The 18,776-nt window shown below is 36.5% G+C and overlaps 1 pseudogene; it reads right to left on the bottom strand.

The window, feature by feature from the left end:
* Positions 1–2,757: 2,757 nt before the first annotated feature.
* LOC129500016 (heterogeneous nuclear ribonucleoprotein D-like) lies at positions 2,758–17,175 on the bottom strand (annotated as a pseudogene).
* Positions 17,176–18,776: the final 1,601 nt, after the last annotated feature.

An 18,776-nucleotide genomic window follows, 5' to 3' on the forward strand; every position in this document is an offset into this window, starting at 1 on the left:
AAAGGAAAGTATGTCCACACAAAAACTTGTACATGAATATTCATAGTAACATTATTTATGGCAATCAAAAAGTTGTAACAGCCCAAATGTCCATCAGCTGATGAATGGATAAAGCAAAGTGGTATATCCATACAATGGAACATTTTTCAGCCATAAAAAGGAATAAAGTACTGATACATGCTACAACTTGGAACCTTGAAAGCATTATGTTAAGTGAAAGACGCCAGTCCTAAAATACCACATATTATATGATTCATTCCATCTATCTTAAATGGCCAGAATAGGCAAATCCATAGAGACAGAAAATTCATTAGTGGTTGCCTAGGGTTCAGGAGTGAGGATTTGTCAGCAGGAAATATAGGAAGTGATTGCAAATGGGCATAATGTTCTAAAATTGGATTGTGATAGTTGAACAAACCTGTGGATATGTGAAAAAAATGAAATAATATATTTAAGTGGGTGTATTGTATGGTATATGAATTATGTATTGATAGAGCTGTTCAAACAGATTCCAAACAAAACAAAGCAACAGAAAGCTACAGTTGTTGAAGGCTTTAAATTAGGAACTAACTTAACTATTTGTGGCCAACTGCCCTTGGATGGAATGACAACTTTATACTTTTCTAGGGCTCTTGGGAAAAATGATAGATGATAGTTCTTTAACCACATACGGTGTTCTGCATTTTTGAAACACGCTTGCTTATATGCCATCTTGGTTGCTTCTAATAACCTTGCAATGTGAACTGTCAGTCATTATTGTACACATTGGCAGATGAGTAAAGATAAATCTGAGATACTCAGTGGTTTTTCCCAAAGTCGTATCTCCAGCAAATGGAAAATCTAAGTCCAATGTTTTTTCATTATTTCTGGCTGACTTGGGATTTTTTTTCCAAGATGATCGCCAGCCAGGGTTTTCTGTTGCTATACCTACCAAGGTCAAAACACCCAATCTGACCATGTTTGAGATCTTTTTCTGGCTTACTTCTTTTTCTTTTTGTTGTGAGGGATGCCTCTCTTTTCTACACTCAGTTTTGCTCATTGGATATTAAAACTATGATTAGTGACCATGAGTCTGACTCATGCAAGTAAAATGTTATTAACTAGAATCATCTGAGTACAGAATCAAAGATACCAGTGGAAAATAAATCTGGAAGAGGGGCAGAGCAAGGAAAAGGAGAAAAGGGAGGCATTAAAACTTGAGCATCGGGCACCAGCAAAAAAAGAAACTTTCATTTGAACTCATATGAATCCCTAGCACATTATACCATATCCTGTGAGGCTAGAAACCTGTCTCCATGCTCAATAACACGGCATATTCTGGCAGAGATGGGTGTGACCATCTGACTGTGTTGGAATGTGATAGGGCAGAAGGGTTAGCAGTTCCAAACATTTGTTTCTCTCAGGGGCTCCAATTTTTCACTCCATGAAAACTTGGCAAGGTGCCATTTCTTGATTTTTTTTTTAAACTCCTCTTTTCCCTTGCCAACTTGCATTGCATGGCAACCGGGAATATGCCTGATCACATAAGGAAAATTCTGATTGAGGCCATGCAGTGTATGAAGCCCTGGTTCAACTTTGAGCTTTGCCTCTGACCCAGATATATCCAGCCTAGGGACCTGAAAATCACATTTGGCAGTTGTATGCAGGAACAGGATAGGACTGACTTTCTGCCTCTCTGTAAAGAGAGATAAAGGTGCTGACAAAGAAGAGTGCACTTCTTAGGTTTGGGATTATTCAGACATAGCTGAACTCCATTGAAATTAGTGCCGCAGGGTAGAGTAATGACCACATATCAACATTTCAAGGGTCCCTTCTATATGACTTTGTGTATTACAAACATCTTTTGAATTATGGCAAAATTCAAATCCATTGAACAGTGAGGCACATGATAAGAGGACTCTTAGAAAATGTTTAGGTGTTGCTGTTTTCACCTGATATGAGCAACTCTTTTTTGCATTCAGAATTTATTCTCAAACTGTCATGTGTGTGTTACCATAGCTCATATCATTTGAGTGTAGGTAAGGAATTAAAACCAAACTATTATTTTGAAATTACCAGGTTGTCATGTGTGTGTTACCCCAGCCCATGTCATTTGACTGGAAATAAAGAATTAAACACAAACCACAGAGATCCTATTTTATTCTGAGTGTTTGCTGCACACTGTTCTCACAGGAAAAAAAGCACAGGTAGCAAAACTTCATCTCCCCCAAATGCACTTCAATACGTTTTAAGTGTAAAAACCTAATTTAAAATAATGTCAGCATCTTTGGGCTGTAGAATATAAGGCTCAGCATCTTTAAATTATTTAAGAGGTCCACAGAGAACCAGTTATGCTTATAACGTCAGATTTACTCAAAGAAAGGGGAGAGCAAAGCAAAGTGTTGAATAAGGGTTTCCTCTGCAGTTTCATTGAGTTATTTCTGCATTCTGTAATTGCAACAATAGTTCTACCAAACTTTAAAACAAAACAAGATATGCACGTACATAAGGTTATGAAATCTATTTAGCGTATTTGTTTTGTGGTTTTCAAACAAATATTTGTGTTCTAGCACTGCTATTCCCTTTTTGGCTTTTATTTACAAACAATAGAATCTATCCAAACAACACACTAAAAAAGATAATGCCTTTGCCATCTCGAAAACTTGTCATTAAAAAAATAATAATAAGAGGTAATTTCTTTTTCTCTTTTCCTCTTCTTTTTTTTAAGAGACAGACAATTTCTTTTTGTTTGTTTGTTTGTTTTGTTTTGTTTTGTTTTTTAACAATCACATAAGGAAGCATTTATTTGAGGTTTAACATGAAGTCATACAAATAAAATTTGTATAAACACAAATCCACACCGAGTCGTAACACAGATAGCAAAAGACAAAGTAAAAACAAAGGAAACTAATTGGCGGCTATATACAGTTGGACACGGTTGTGTCTTGTACACTAGAAAGTCTTTTACAAAATAATCATCTTAGATCAACAGAAGACCAATCTTCAATGTCGTCCTGCAAGATGGGTTAACTTTAAGCAATCTCCTCCTGTTTTCTCCAATGTCCTCCTTTAGTATGGCTGGTAATTGTTTTGGTGATTGCCACCCCCTCTAGATGCCTTGCCGTAAGTGCTCTGTTGGCCACTGTAGTCTGCATATCCCTGTCCATATCCATAATTCCCATAGTTATACCCAGTATAATCATAGCCGCCATAGCCACTATAGTTTTGATCACCACCATAGGCACTATTGTAATTTCCATATCCTTGATCATAATAGTTATTAAATCCTTGGTTCCAGTTTTGGCCCTGACCTCGTCCACGACCCCTAGTACCACCTCGTCCACCAGCTGCAGCACCTCTTCCTCCTTTTTATTGTTGCTGTTGCTGCCTATATACCTCTTTGGGTTGTGCAACTTTGATTTCACACTTCCCAGAACCAATTTGATGATATCTGCTTTCTAACAATTTCTTTACTGGCTCTTCGTCTGTATAGGTAATAAAACAAAATCCTCTTCTTTCGTTTGTTTTTGTATCCATGGGAAGTTCAATATTTTCAATCTCTCCAAAGGCTCCAAAATATTCCTTAATTTGTTCTTCGGAAGTATCTGGGCTCAATCCACCCACAAAAACCTTTTTTGGGGGGTTCTTTCCCTTTTAAAGCTTTGGCCCTTTTGGGGTCTATCAACTTGCCATCCAGTTTGTGTTCTTTCAGTTCCAAAACCTTATCAACACTAGCAGCATCTTCGAAAAGCACAAATCCAAATCCTCTTGATCTTCCAGTCACTGGATCTGTTTTAATTGTACAGTCTACAACTTCCCCAAATCGAGACAAATATTCAGTCAGATCTTTCTTGCTTGCATCCCAGCTCAAGCCTCCCAAAAAACATTTTACCGTCATCCTGCTGATTCTTGCTCGCGTTGCTCTTGCTCTTGGATCCCTCTGCGAATTCCTCTATGTTGCTGTCCTCGTTCATGTCCTCCACGGTGGCGGAGTTGTCGGCCGGGGGGTGCTGGCGCGCAGTCCGGGGGGTACAGCAGCGGCGGCGGAGCGTTGTATCGAGACAGACCATTTCTAAATATATTCTGTGCATAACTCCCTTGGTTTCCTCTTTTCCATTGGTCTGAGAGAGAAAAGAAACTTCCTTTTTAAGGCAAAACATACTATATAAATAATTTTAGCAGCAGATTAATCTATGAAGTTTCATCTATCATGCAGAAGAAAACTCTCAAATGTGTAGTGTAATGCTCTGAGGACTCGTGGTGCCCTGGAGTGATAAGCAAGGACACCGAGATTATATGGAACTATAAGTTCTGTCCAGAATAAGCATGGAAACATGGTGGGAGTTTATTGTCACTATATTAATTACTGGAGCATTGCTTGAAGCCTTCACAGCATTTTAGAGGTCATTACCAGGAGTTCAGGAGATGAAAACACTGCCTATGTGTCAGCTTCTAATGGTGGCACCACTTCTATGGGGAAATATGGTGTGTTGGAACTATTCAGGCTACAAGTATCACAGACAGACAAAACTCCTTGAGGATGGTCAGAGGGATCTGCCAAACTCAGAGAACTATTAGGTCAACCCAAAAGAAACTATAGTATCATAGTGTGTCTAATCATAGAAATAACTCTAGTATTTAAGAAAGAACACAGATCTTTAATAATTCATTTGCTTCCCTTTTATACATTTCTAAGTTCTCTACATGGACTTTTATAAAGATATTTTCTGTCAGTCTGATAACATGGTATAATTTAACTAAGAAATAACTTGTATTTCAGTGGTCTGCCTTCTAAGGATATGGGCAAGATGGGGTGTCTGGGACAGGTCCCCTTCTGTATTAGGTAGGCTCTGTCATCCTCCAAAAAAACATTGTGTGGAACATGGAGAATTTCACAAGACAGCCACACCTTGCTAAAATCACTTTTCTCTCTGAGAAAATTTCAGGCATTGTATTTAAACTTAATGTCCTCTTGCATTCTCTCTACTTTCATTCACAATTTATCAGGAGTTATGGAGTTGCTTGGGTTGCTGAATCAAAATGTCCCATCACTCCCACCTAGTGTAACCCCTTGCTCACCTTCTCTCCTATATTTCTCATTACTCTTCATTGATGGTGGTTCAGCGCTCATCCCTGCCTCTTTCTTTAAGTGGCCTCTGATCATACTATTGCCCTGATGCAAGCCCTATTTTTTTTTCTCCCTTTACTTCACTTATTTGAAATTTTCTGGACTTCAGTCCTCTTATTTAAAAAAATTATTATACTTCATCTACTTTAAAATTCCCTTAAAATGCGTATAATACTATTTAGCTAAATGAAGCTAGAAGATTAACAATGATGTAAAAGATATGAGGAAACATAGAGAAAAGAGAGGAAAAGGAATTGTGAGACATTTCCATAATTAAGCCTGAAATTTAATCTGTTTCCTGGAAGCCAAAGATGACAGATTATCTATTAATGTCTTGATAAAATAGAAGACTGATTATTCAGAAATAAACATCTTTGGCATTAAATTCTACCATTTGTACTTGCTAGTAAAGGACATTGAATAAAGTCATGGGCAATGTATTTAATAGTTTTACAGCAGATGCAGAAATATCTCTGTATAGCTCTTTATTAGAGCAAACGCTGACATAAAATCATAGTAGTAAAGACACTTCTATGGGGACTGAGATAATGCAGTTCAATCATGTTTCTTTCCGGTGACTTAATTTGCTACAATAATATGACATAGACAGCAGAGAGAAGTGATTCATAATCTGAGAGGGGAGGGGAGATGAGGTGTATATCAGTATCATTTTGTAATCATTTTCAAACTGTACATACTGTCCTGTGTCCATTCTCCAGAGGATTTCTAACATGGTCTTTATAGAGAGAAGTTCCACATTTTTCTGATTGATTGTACCTAGAGAGTTGCACTTTTCTTCAGTAAGCAGATTTTCACACATGGACTCAAACATGTGCACGATTCATTATCACAGTCTTTAAAATGTAACCAGAAATTGAAAACAATTGTTTTTTTTGAAAACAATTGTTTAGTGCATTCCAGTGAGCTGAAAATAGGAGAATATATTTATAGCATACATTATAGTTTTCTAAAATGTTAACACATCACCTTGCTTAATCACTATTAGAACTTTGGAAGATGGGACAAGAATTTGACCCATTTAAAATTTCTTTTGATTGTTAAAATTGTTATTATGTCAAGAGAAAAAAAATTCTAGTAGAATTGGAGAAGGTTATCTTTGGCAGTAGAAGGAATGATCAAGAAAGATTACCAAGTAATGACTGAGAAAATAAAAATACTTAAGTTGTAATAAATGTTTATTTGAAATAGACAAAATTTTAAATTAGAAGTGGCTAAAATATCAATATACAGCATAATTTAATTTTTATACTACTGTTAAAGAAATAGTTCACAAAGGAATTGATTTCTGATAGCAAAATTAAGATTCAGTGTTGAGCGTATTTGATTTAAATGTGTCTAAGTCATAATTTAACATATACATACTCCAACTCATGCTCATCTACACATACAAACACACCTCAGATCATAATTCACATATAGTTTTTTATCCTTCTTTATTTGCTTAATATTATATCTTCACATTATAATAGGAAAATTTTCTAATGCCGATTTTTTTTCTCTATAGAACCTTATGTTTAAAGTCTGTGTAATATTTGAATGCACTTAGATTCTCCCCCTCTCTCTGACTCTTTTTCTCTCACTTTCTGTCTCCCTCTGTACCTCATTTTAGAGCCAGGAAATAGCATGATCACCAGGTAAGTCTTTCTTCTTTTTTAAGATTTTTAAAAATTTATTATTATTATTTTTTTATTCATGAGAGACACAAAGAGAGAGAGGCAGAGACACAGGCAGAGGGAGAAGCAGGCTGCATGCAGGAAGCCTGATGTGGGACTCGATCCTGGGACTCCAGGATCACACCCTGGGCTGAAGGCGGCGCTAAACTGCTGAGCCACCCGGGCTGCCCCAGGTAAGTCTTTCACCACAAGAAGTGACTGCACTCCCAGATCCTTGACTATGCCTTGGGCTGAGAACTTGGTCTTCTTTCTTTTCTATATATACTCAGTCCTTGCACTATTTTCCTTTAGACGACATCTATATCTGTAACTATATCTGTATCTGTAGCTATATCTCTATCTTTTTACCTCTTACTCTATATATACCAGGAACACCCAAATTTTCATCTTCAGCTCATACCTTTCTTTAAAATTTATGTATCCAACTACCAGTTCATCATCTTCTAACAGGTGCCCTGTTTTTGTTCTTTCCAAGATACAGAACCACGTGATATGCAGATATTTGCTGCAAACAGAATTTTAGGAATCTTGAATGAGTCCCCACATGTAATGTGATCAGAATGCATTTATTACTTTTCATGTGTTCATTAAGAGAAGGCGCAATCTATATTATATTATAGCTGAAATAAACTTTTCATGTGCCCTCATTTCCATGGTTGACCAAATAAATTGTAAATTTAAAAATTATGAAGGTAATTTCATTTTTCCTGCTTTATAAGGTACTTTCAGATAAGTATTCAGTCCATTCAAAGTTTGAGCTCCCTATGAGTTTTCTTTAATATTTTCTTTTCTCCCTTCCTCCCTCCCTCCTTCTGTGTCTTTTTCTTTTCTTTTCTTTTCTATTCTTTTCTTTTCTTCTTTCTTTTCTTTTCTTTTCTTTCTTTTCTTCTTTTCTCTTTTCTTTTCTTTTCTTCACACTCTTTGAAGTCTGTATCTCCCCCTCCTTGCAGAGCCCCCTTCACTGGCTACAGAAGGGGCCCCAGAACTCCACCTGCTCCTAGTGAATCCTCATAGCTTTTCTTTCCCACTGATACTCCTTGACTTACCACTATCTCCTGAAACCAAGTTAATATCCTTGTTTATACCAATCTCCATAAGCACATGTCACTGACAACAATTTTTACACCCCAGACTGTGGTCTGCATATGGCTCATTATGTGCTCTTTCTGATAGCATTTCTCACCCCTCATCAAATCCTGAAACATTTCTGCTGTGTCTCTGGAACTCAGATTCTTCTCATCAAAATCCGTTGTATACTCAGTCTCTCATCTGAATGTCATTTTGTTTGTCTTCTCTATGTGAAATGGACTCTATCTCCAGTGGAGGGTTTTTCCTCTTCATCTCCATTCATTTTACTGGACCAATATAAGCAAAGGAACCTAGATCCTTATGGTCACTTCTAGACTATTCTTCCTCTCTCCCCTCTAAAAAGACACAAAGTAAAACCTCATATTACTAGATTATAATACTCTCTACCATGCCTTGTTATAGTCATCTATTGATTCACATGACATTTCTGATCATTGTTAAAGATTTTGATTGGTTTCATGGTCACAGTCTCTAATACTACTTCTGCCTTATTTATTCTAATTTCAGTGTCCATGTATATTATTTTCACACCTTGCTCCTTCAGTTTATTTACCTGTTCTTGAAAAATGGATCTTTTCCTCTACACCATCTCATTGACTAACCACTCCCAAGACAGTTAACATACTGATAACCCCAACTGCTCCAGAATCTCAGCTTCAAATATGAATCTCTCTGACTACTATTTTTTGGCTCACTCTCTCTATAGGTCTTCCACTTCATTAGAATATATAATCTATTGACTTATTTCAGTTTCATCCCCATCATCCCTCATTCACTCCTGGATCTTCAATTACTTTCTTGTGCACTTTAATTTCATGATCTTTCATTTCAGTCCCTCCTTTGGATACATTCTCAAGTGTTTTGCTCTTGCATGGTTTATAGTACTTACCTGGCAAAACATCAGACCTTTTTAAGTATAGTCCTCTGACTACACTATGTCTACTTCAGCATAGCCAGATTTTGCTAGGGAAAAATACACAGCCCTGCTGTCAAGGCTTCAGTTCATGGCCACTAATCTCATGTAGGCCCATTGTACTGCCCTGAAGTCACCATGCATTCTCTGATTTGTTCATGTCAGTTAATGACCATGTCATATTCTTTTCTCTGCTTAAATTTCAGCACCTCCTCTCATGTATCACTCTCAGCTGAAGACATGGTTTACTTATTTTTATGAAAAAAAAATAGGGGTATTCAGAAGAGAAATTTCACAAACACTCGCCACCATATTGGTCATGTACTTTACATCTTGCTCATTTACTCTGCCCTCCTTACTATTACTATGTGTGGAGTCATTGTGTTCCTCTATAAGATTAATCCCTCTTTTTGTCCACTAGGTACCATCTGCATTCACCTACTTTAAGTACCTCACTTGACATTCTCTCCACCTCTCCTTCATTATTATGTTTCTTCTTTACTGGATCACTTCCATCAGCACTAAATATGTTGCTCCCATATTAAAAAGAATATATATTTTTGGCTTCATATCAGTCTCTGGCTAACTCCTCATTTCTTTATTCTATTTTCTATTAAATCTCCAAAGAAAAAGTCATCAGTGCTGTCTGTCTTCACTTTCTCCCCAACTTACTCTCTTTAACCCACACCAGTCACAATATTTTCCTTACCTCACCCTAAGAAATTGCTGTTAATGGTGGTTTCTTCTTTGTTAAATCCATTTTATTTTATTTTTTGACATTTTATTTATTTATTTATTTATTTATTTATTTATTTATTTGAGAAACAGAGAGAGAGAGAGGCAGAGACACAGGCAGAGGGAGAAGCAGGCTCCATGCACAGAGCCTGATGTGGGACTCGATCCTCGGTCCCCAGGATCACACCCTGGGCTGAAGGCAGCACTAAACCACTGAGCTACCCAGGCTGCCCCTTCTTTGTTAAATTTAACAGTCAAGTCTTTGCCATCATCAATTTAAATTACTCTTCTGTATCTGAAGCATTTCTTTTGAGTGGCATAGAGCACATTCTCCTGGTTTGTCTTGCCTTCATTGACTATACTTTTGAATGTCTTTTGCCGTTTACTTTCCTCAAACTCTAAATAAAAGAATACCCAGTTCCCAGACTTCTGTTTTTTAAGTACAGTTATTTCCTTGGGAATGTTATTCAGTATGACGCTTTCCAAATTTATCTCATGTTCTGGTCTCAATTCTGAACTCTAGACTTGAATATACAGTCCCCAACAAAACAATTCACTTGGTTGGTTGGTAAATATGTGTACTGTAGCATGTTTATGTTACACTGTGATGTAATAAGAAATACATATTTTTATTTGTGTCCTGGTTCCTGGCCAGAACTAAAACCTTTGTAATTTCCTAGGCATTACTGCTAGGAGCATATTTTGTTCTAATACTTGGTCTTTGACACTGATTCCTGATGCAGAGTTCCTGAATCTCTTGGAATTTCTTGGGTAATAGGAATATTTTTTACTCTAGTGAGGTGATTCTTGGTGAACTCCTGCATGGGGCTGGTAACCAGAAGGACCAAGTCATGATTAGAAATGTAGAACTTACAGCTCCATCCCCTATCCTCTGAGGAGCTGAGAGAGGAAGTTGAGTTAATAGTCAATCATACCTACATGATGAAGCCTTCATAAAATTCTTGAAGCATGGCATTTGGAGAACAATTTATAGATTAGTGAACACATTCATATGCCAGGAGGGTAGTGTACCTCAATTCCATAGGGACAGAAGCTCCTGTGCTTGAGACTCTTCTGGACCTCCTCTTATATCTCTTTATATAGTTCTTTATCCATTTCCTTTATCATATCCTTCATTATATAATAAAATGGTAAACATAAATGTTCCCCAGATTTTTGTGAGCTAGTATAGCAAATTATCACACTTAAGGAGGGGAGCATAGCACCCTTAACTTGTGGCTAAATCAGACAGAAGTGTAGGTAACCTGGAGATCTACCACTTGTGATTGGCATTTGAAATGGGTGGCAGTCCTGTGGGTATGAACCCTCAACTTATAGGGTCTATGCTAATTCTAGGTAGTTAGTGTCATAAATAAATTGTAGGATATAGAGTTGATGTCCTGAGAGTTGGAAAGTTGTTTGATGTGGAAAACCCACATACATCTGGTAATAAGTGAGCCACTTTGAGTAGACTGCATAGAGTACAAAGGGAATAGTTTTTTTCTTTTTATTCCAAACTGAGCCCTTCTTCATGACTCATTACATTGATAGTCTTTCCCATCTTGATAAATAAAAAAAATCTATACTTTTAGTTCCTTAAAACTGCACATATTTAAAGTGTATATAGATAAATTTTGACACATGTAGATACCCATTACATTAGTCTTGGTTCTCCAGAGAAACAGAACCAATAGGATAGGGAGATATATATGTGACATATTTCAGTTTATTTAAATTGTTAAGTAGAATATGAAACTAAATTTGTAGATAGACCAGCATATGTTTGGTGTTTAATGAGAACAGCTTCTACATACAATCCCAAGAGACTTACAGAAAAAAAGAGATAAAACACAGAAAGAGATAGAGAGGAGGTAGGCAGGACTAGGGAGGATAGAGATATTTATTATAAGGAATTGGTTCACTTGATTATGGAGGTTGAGAAGTACCAAGATCTGTAGTCACCAAGCTGGAGACCCAAGAGAGCCTTAATATATTTCCTGTCTGACCCCAGTTTTGAAGGCAGGAGAACATTGGTGCAGCTCAGAGGCAGTCATAACAAATTCTCTCCTACTCAGCCTTTTGTTCTAGTGAGACCTTCAATGGATTGGATGAAGTCTATCCACACTGGGGAGGCCAATCTGCAATACTCAGTCTTCCAATTCCATTGTTACCATCCAGAAACGTCCAGAAAAATGTTTTATCAGATATGTTGGACACCCTGTGGCCCAGTCTACACATAAAATTATCAACCCTGTGAAACCATCACTATAAGCAAGATAGTGGATATGTCCATCACCTCTAAAAACATCCTTGAAATTACTTCCTCTTTACCTCTTCCCCAACCCCAAAAAAGCATGGATCTGCTTTCTGTCACTTAGACTATTTGCATTTTCTAGAATTTTATGTAGATCAAATTATAGAATATGTTCTCTTTTTTTTCTGGCTTCTTTCACTATATACAGCTATTTGAGATTCAGCCATGTTGTATTAAGAGTTCATTTATTTTAATTACTGAGCACCATTATTTTGTATTAAAGCATTCTTTGTGTGTGTGTGTGTGTGTGTGTGTGTGTTAAGTCATTCTTAATCTCTCTCTGACACACTCCCCTAATTCATCAGTAAATTCTTAGTCCTATCTTCATAATAAATATAGTTCAATTACTTAACTTACTGTTTATTTCTCTTCATTAAAATATAAGCTCCATGAGAACAGTTTTAAAAAGTAAATTTTGCTCATTGATATGTTCCTAGAACATAAAACTGGCATTTGGTAATTATTTGCTGAGAGAATGAATGAATTACTCAATGCTGAAGGACTTTAACAATCCACATGGCATTACTAGATAGCAATAAGCTTTTGATCTGGGGACTGCCTCTGGTCTCAACTAGTCTGCTGAATGGTGTTGATACTCTGTTCTTGTGCTTGGCCTTCTGGTGCTTATCCTTGTTGAGTTTGACTGAGCCTTGATCATCCTTTTGGGTACCCATTAGTACCCACCACTGAGGTCATTAGTCTTGGACATGCTCTCTTGTCATGAGGTCTTTCCCACTTCTGGCCTTTTATTCTAACCCCAGGCCAGACTCTTCTGGTCCATCATTTGTTCATGTTCGTCTCCAAACTGTTCATTCTGGTGGCTCCCCAAGCCCCAGGCCTCTTCTGGTTCATCATTTGTTCCCATTATCTCTCAAGCTGTTCATTCTGGGGCCTCCCCAAACCCTCAAGTATTTCATTTATATCATGGGGCAAAACTCTGTGAGTCTGCCCTCACATAGTCCCCTACCGTATATAGGAGAGGGCAGAGTTAGTTCCCTGTTGCTGCTGTAACAAATTACCACAAACTGGCTGGCTTAAAACAACATGGATTTAGTCTTTTACAGTTCTGGGAGCTAGAATCCTGAAATTAAGGTGTCGGCAAGCCTGGAGGCTTTGAGGGAAGTATCTGTTTACCTGACTTTTTCAGCTCCTCATGGTTGCTTGTATTTTTTTGGCTTGTGGCTCCTTCCCTCCATCTTCAAAGCACATTACCCCTTTATTAAGACTGTATAATATTCTATTGTTATATGTAGAACATTTTGTAACCCATTCATCTGTTTGTGGACATTGATTGGTTCCCACCTTTTGGTTATTGTTGATACTGCTGCTATGAACATTGGTCATGGGTGTACAAATATGTGCTTGAGTCCCTGCTGTCGATTCTTTGGGTATATACCTAGAGGTGGAACTGCTGGATCATAGAGTTACTGTGTTTTTAATTTTATGAGGAGCTACCATATTGTTTTTCATAGTGGAGTTCCAGTTTCTCTACATCTTTCCCATTGTTTATTAATTTCTGTTTGTTTTATTCTGTTTTTTCTTTTTTTGATAGTAGTTCTATTGGGTGTGAAGTGGTATGTCATTGTGGTTTTAACTTGTATTTCCCAAATGATTAGTGATATTGAACATTCTTTCATGTACTTGTTGCCCATTTGTATGTCTTCTTTGGAGATGTGTCTGTTCAAATCTTTTGCCCATGTGTATGTGTGTATGCATGTGTGTATGTATTTATTTTTTCCTTTTGCCCATTTTTAAATTGTGTTTGTAAGACTAGCATCTTGACACAGAATTGCTGGGACTCTTTATTCTAGTCTATTCTAATCCTCTCTATCACTGGAACAATGATATATGTGGCTTACTATAGATAGCAGAGGGTTTCTAGAGAAAAGAAAAAAAAAGACATACCGAAATGAAAAATATATCAAAATATGTTTTTAAAATATTAAACCCATTGAAAATGCAAAATAACAATTCTGTTTGGGAAGAAATATCATTTTAGTCACTTAAATGTATATTTAGCCATTTCTATGTGCCAAGCATTATTCTAGTCACTGGAAGAAATATTTAATCACACACACACACACACACACACACACACATTTAGGTAAAAACCTGACGTGCTATGTTGATGGAATTTGACATTAAGTAGGACTACAAATTAATCAGGTTGGGGTATAGTGTTAAATAACTATTCTTATCCTTTCTGTAGACAGTCCAGTGCTAAAAGGCATGTTTTTCAGTCAGAATGTAATTAAGAAAAATCAACAAAAACACCTTACTGAGTGTGGAAAAGGCCACATCACTGCTGCTACCAGTTGAGCTGGTATGAAGCCAAGTGCTTTGCAGGCTATTTCTATGTCAAGTTCTCCAAAAGACTCTGGTAGGATTTATTTCCTCTCTCTTCTATGAGTTTTCTCTTCACAAGACTTGCTTCAGAGGAAGGGATAGATGATGTCTGAATTGAAAAGCCTGTTTTTGAGAGCATGATTGGTCTGCTTTAGTAGTTAGTGCTGTTTAAAGTCCGCAAGCATTTAGTTTCAATGGACTTCAGAGAACTTACTTTCCCTCGTATGGCACTGCTCTCTTCAGCAAAGCAAACTATTCCTTATAACATCTAACACGAGAGCATCAGAAAAAAAATTTGATCTTATTACATTTATTTGCTTTATTATTTCTGCAGCCTCATAAAACCTAATCTTTTACTTAATAAGTATCTGAACAGTCATCAGTAGATATGGAAAGAAGATCAATGACCTAACACATTTAGAAGTTCTATATATGCAGCAGATCCAAATATATTGCACATTAAATACTCCAAACTGGCCACCATGCTTGTGTTAAGAAACAATGCTAAAATTACCATTTGTCTCAGCAAATTGAAGTAATGTGAAACATCCAAATTTTAACTTACCTTTATGCTTAACTTTTTCTAAGTCGTCTTATACTTTAATACTAACTCATTTAATTTTCCATTGTTCCTTCAAAAATATTTACTCACCATATATTGTGTTATAGGTACTGCCCTAGAAGTGAACCAAAGGAAATACAGCACCTGATTTAATGGTGCTTGAATTTATATGTTACTCTAAACATAACAGAAATAGTTTCTCAGTGCTCTCCCAAGAGCTGGAAGTCATCCACAGATTATTATACCACTCTTACCTAATTAATCCAAGTTAATGACTTCACCAGACAATAATGACTCTGAGTTAGAAGGAGATGGTTCCTGGACCCAGTGTTTTAATTATCAAGCCACAACTGTGCAGAAAATATTTTAAAAATGAAGACAAATTGATTTCAGTTATAATACAGACTGCTCTATTAGTAATTAAGAAGAGCTATTAATTAGGATATATAGTTAATGCTGTAACTTTTTTTTTCTTTAAATATGTTCTGGTTCCAAGTTCTCACATGAAAGTGTTTTCTATTTTTCCCAATTGAAAGGAGCTAATTGTGTACAGATTACTTTGCTGAAAAGGAAAACAAAACCTCACAAAACATAAGAGGGCTTTATCTATTAACATATATTTCTAAAGTAATTTTATAACACATGGTAGGCAGAATAATGGCCCTCAAAATTGTCCACTTCTTAGTCCATGGATCCTGAGAATGGCAAAATCCATGTTACCTTAAATGGCAGAAGGGACTTTGCAGATGTGATTAATGTGAATGACTTGAGATGGAGGGCTATCTTGGATTATGTGAATGGGGTGCATTTAATCACTTGAGTCCTTAAAAGTGGAGAAACTTTCTCAACAACGGTTAGAGAGAATGTGAGGATGGGAGAAGGGACAGGGAGATGCTACCTTGCTTGCATTGAAGATAGATGAAAGGGCCACAAATCTAGGAAAGCAGGCAGGTCTATGAACTGGAAAAGACAAAGAAACAGGTTCTTTAGAGCCTCCAGAAGTGAGTGCAGTACTGCCAACACCTTGATTTTAGCCCAGTTGGAACCATGTCAAAATTATGGCCTGGAGAACTATAAACATAGTCAATTTGTATTAAGTTACCAAATTTGTTATAATATGGTATATAAACAGTAGAAAACTATACACATCACAGTTTTTAAAAATGTACCCAGTTTTACTGTTCTGTACTAAACACAGTAGGAATGTTGTTATATCTTTTTATGAAGATAGCAAATGTTCATATTATTTTTACTTAGTAGAATATACACACACACAAGACACACACATCTATATTTGTTGCCTGTGTTTACATCTCTGTTGATTTCATTTTTTACTAGTTAGAAGTTAAAGGTCAGTTTGAGTATTTACCAAGTATGACAGTTTTCTTTATATATTTCACTAAATAGTAATACAGTTGTTAAAAATCTCAGAATTAGATTTTCAGTGTAAGTCAATAAGAACAACTTTAGTTAAATCATTGCCTTTTGAATTGTATTTAATAAAGTTTTTATAGTAATATGTAACAAGAATTGTTAAATCTAAAACAAATCTTCCATGTAAGAATTAATAATACTCTTATGTAGACAATCATGAATTAGAAAATTATTAATTAAATAGGAATAACTCCTTCAATCCAGAGAAAATAGTTGTATTTTGCTAAGTATGTGGAATAAAATATGAATTGTGGGTGTGTTGTCCAAGAGCCCTCAAAACACTTATAGTAAACTTACAGCATTATGGGAATGGGGTTGGAGGAGAGGAGAATTGGTACAGGATTCAAAGTTAAAGAAGCTTAGCCTGCAGGATTCAGGGCCAGTGGAGACAGATACAACCCAAAGAGCTTCCATCTGTCTGCTCTTCCAACAGAGCTTTTTGTTCTAGGCTGTGTAGATTGAGCTATTCATTTGGCCCCAATTTTACTACTTTGTAATATTGTTAACTAGATCTTAAATCACCTTGATTGCTTGAACCAACCCCACTGTACTTTGCATCTTACGTTCAAGTCTACCAAGGAGTTTTAGGATGTAATAAGGCATTTCTCCTTTTCTGTGAGCTTTGATGATGTGATAGTTAATTTTATGTGACATCTTGACTGGGACACTGGGTGCCCAGATATTTGATCAGGTTTTATTCTGGGAATGTCCTTTAGGGTATCTGGGTGAGATTAACATTTGAATCAGTAAACTGGGTAAATCAGATTAGTGGGCTTCATCCACTCCATTAAATACCTGAATAGAACAAAAAGGCTGACCCTCCCACAAATAAGAGGAAATTCCTCCTACCTGTCTTAAGATGGGATCCTGGTTTTTTCCAGCCTTCACACTCAAACTGAAACAGGTTTTTCTTGATTCTTGAGTCAGAAAGGTTTTAGAATAGAATTTGTACCTTCGGCTCTGGTTCTCTTGTTTGCCCATTGCAGATCTTGGGATTTATCAGCCTCCCATATCAATCATGTGAGCTAATTTTTTATACTAAGTTTTATTCTCTCTTTCTTTTCCTATACATTTTGCACATATATTCAAACACATACACACACATACACATCCCTTTTTGGTTCTCTTTCTCTGGAGAACCCTAATACAGATGGATGGGAAATCATGATAGTCGTTTTCATTTGGTGAAAGTTACTTGGTCCCTTTTTCATGAAAGTCCTAATCCTCATGGGCTTTGTCAACATTTGGAACTAGGGAAAGGCTTATACCTGTGAGAATTATGTTACATTTCCAGTGGATAAATGACTTCTTCAATAACAAAATTATTTTCCAGTCCATTCACAGTGCCAGCAGTCGGCAGTTTATTCAAATGTAGTTCTGTTAGAAAGAGGAGTAATTTGGTGTAGTCAGGCATAAATGTTTTGATTGTGACTCTTTTTCAGTCTTTCTATCATGTCCAAAGGTACAATTTAAAAGGAAGAAAAATTTAATAATGGTAATATATGGATTGATGTTACAGTTGACAGATAATTTCAAGGCAAAATATTAGTAAAAAGTATTAATAAACTAACATTTTGGAATGTCAACTATAGTTTAATTAATAACCCTATATTCACAAATCTTGTACTCCTAATATTTTTATAACCATTTGCAGTAGATAAAACAGATATAATTAGTAATTATAGAAACAAGGATAATGAGGTCAGCAAGATAATAAGATTGGGCAAGTGTACATCAATACTGAGGGGCTTGGCTGGGCTTAGAAGTAAGAATTTTCTGATTTCTATTTCAGTGCTCTTTTTTTTTTATTACTGACATGCTCTGTGTGATTAAGTAATAGAAATACCAAGAACAGTAAAAAGGTGCTCTATGGCCCAAGAAAGAAGATTGGAATTCTACTATAACCCATCGTCATAACAAACGGTCCTTTCCTGTTAGTGTTTCCATTTTATAAACATAATCTTACCTCACAGTCCTAAGGCATGGTTTGACCCCTGAGATAGCTTTCATTATGTACCCACATAAGAGCTACCTAAACCTTTGTGAAGAAAAACTGCTCTTAGAAGATCAGATCCGTAGTCCTCACACACCCATGAAAGAAAGAAAAAAAAAAAAACAACAAAAAACCTTCTCTTATCTCATTGATGTTGCAGACACAGAGCAGAGCCGTACATCATGTGAAGCCTGTCTCCAAAGCAGCCCAACAGCGGGGTTCTTGGACATTAATACTCCATTTGTTTCCAAGAATGGAGCAGCTGACAGTGTGATGGGATGGTGTTACATATGCACACAAGCCTGCGGCATCAAACCAACTATGCACAGCTGGTCTGGTCTAATTTTAGAGCCCTGGAGCCTCATCCATGGCCCTCTAGAAAAATTCCCCATATCAGGATGTAATATGAGTGGGGTGGGGGAAACATGCTATGCAGTGTTTTAACTTCTAAAAAAAAAAATTGGAAACTGTATCCAAGAGTGTTTGAATTGAGATGGATTCACTATAAAATAAAATTCTGAGCAACTTAGATTTTCCCCCCATTTTTCTCCCCATTTTAAAATGCTTAGTCTACAGGGAATAAATAATT

This window comes from Nyctereutes procyonoides, unplaced genomic scaffold, assembly GCF_905146905.1.
Source record: "Nyctereutes procyonoides isolate TBG_1078 unplaced genomic scaffold, NYPRO_anot_genome, whole genome shotgun sequence".
NCBI lineage: Eukaryota > Metazoa > Chordata > Mammalia > Carnivora > Canidae > Nyctereutes > Nyctereutes procyonoides.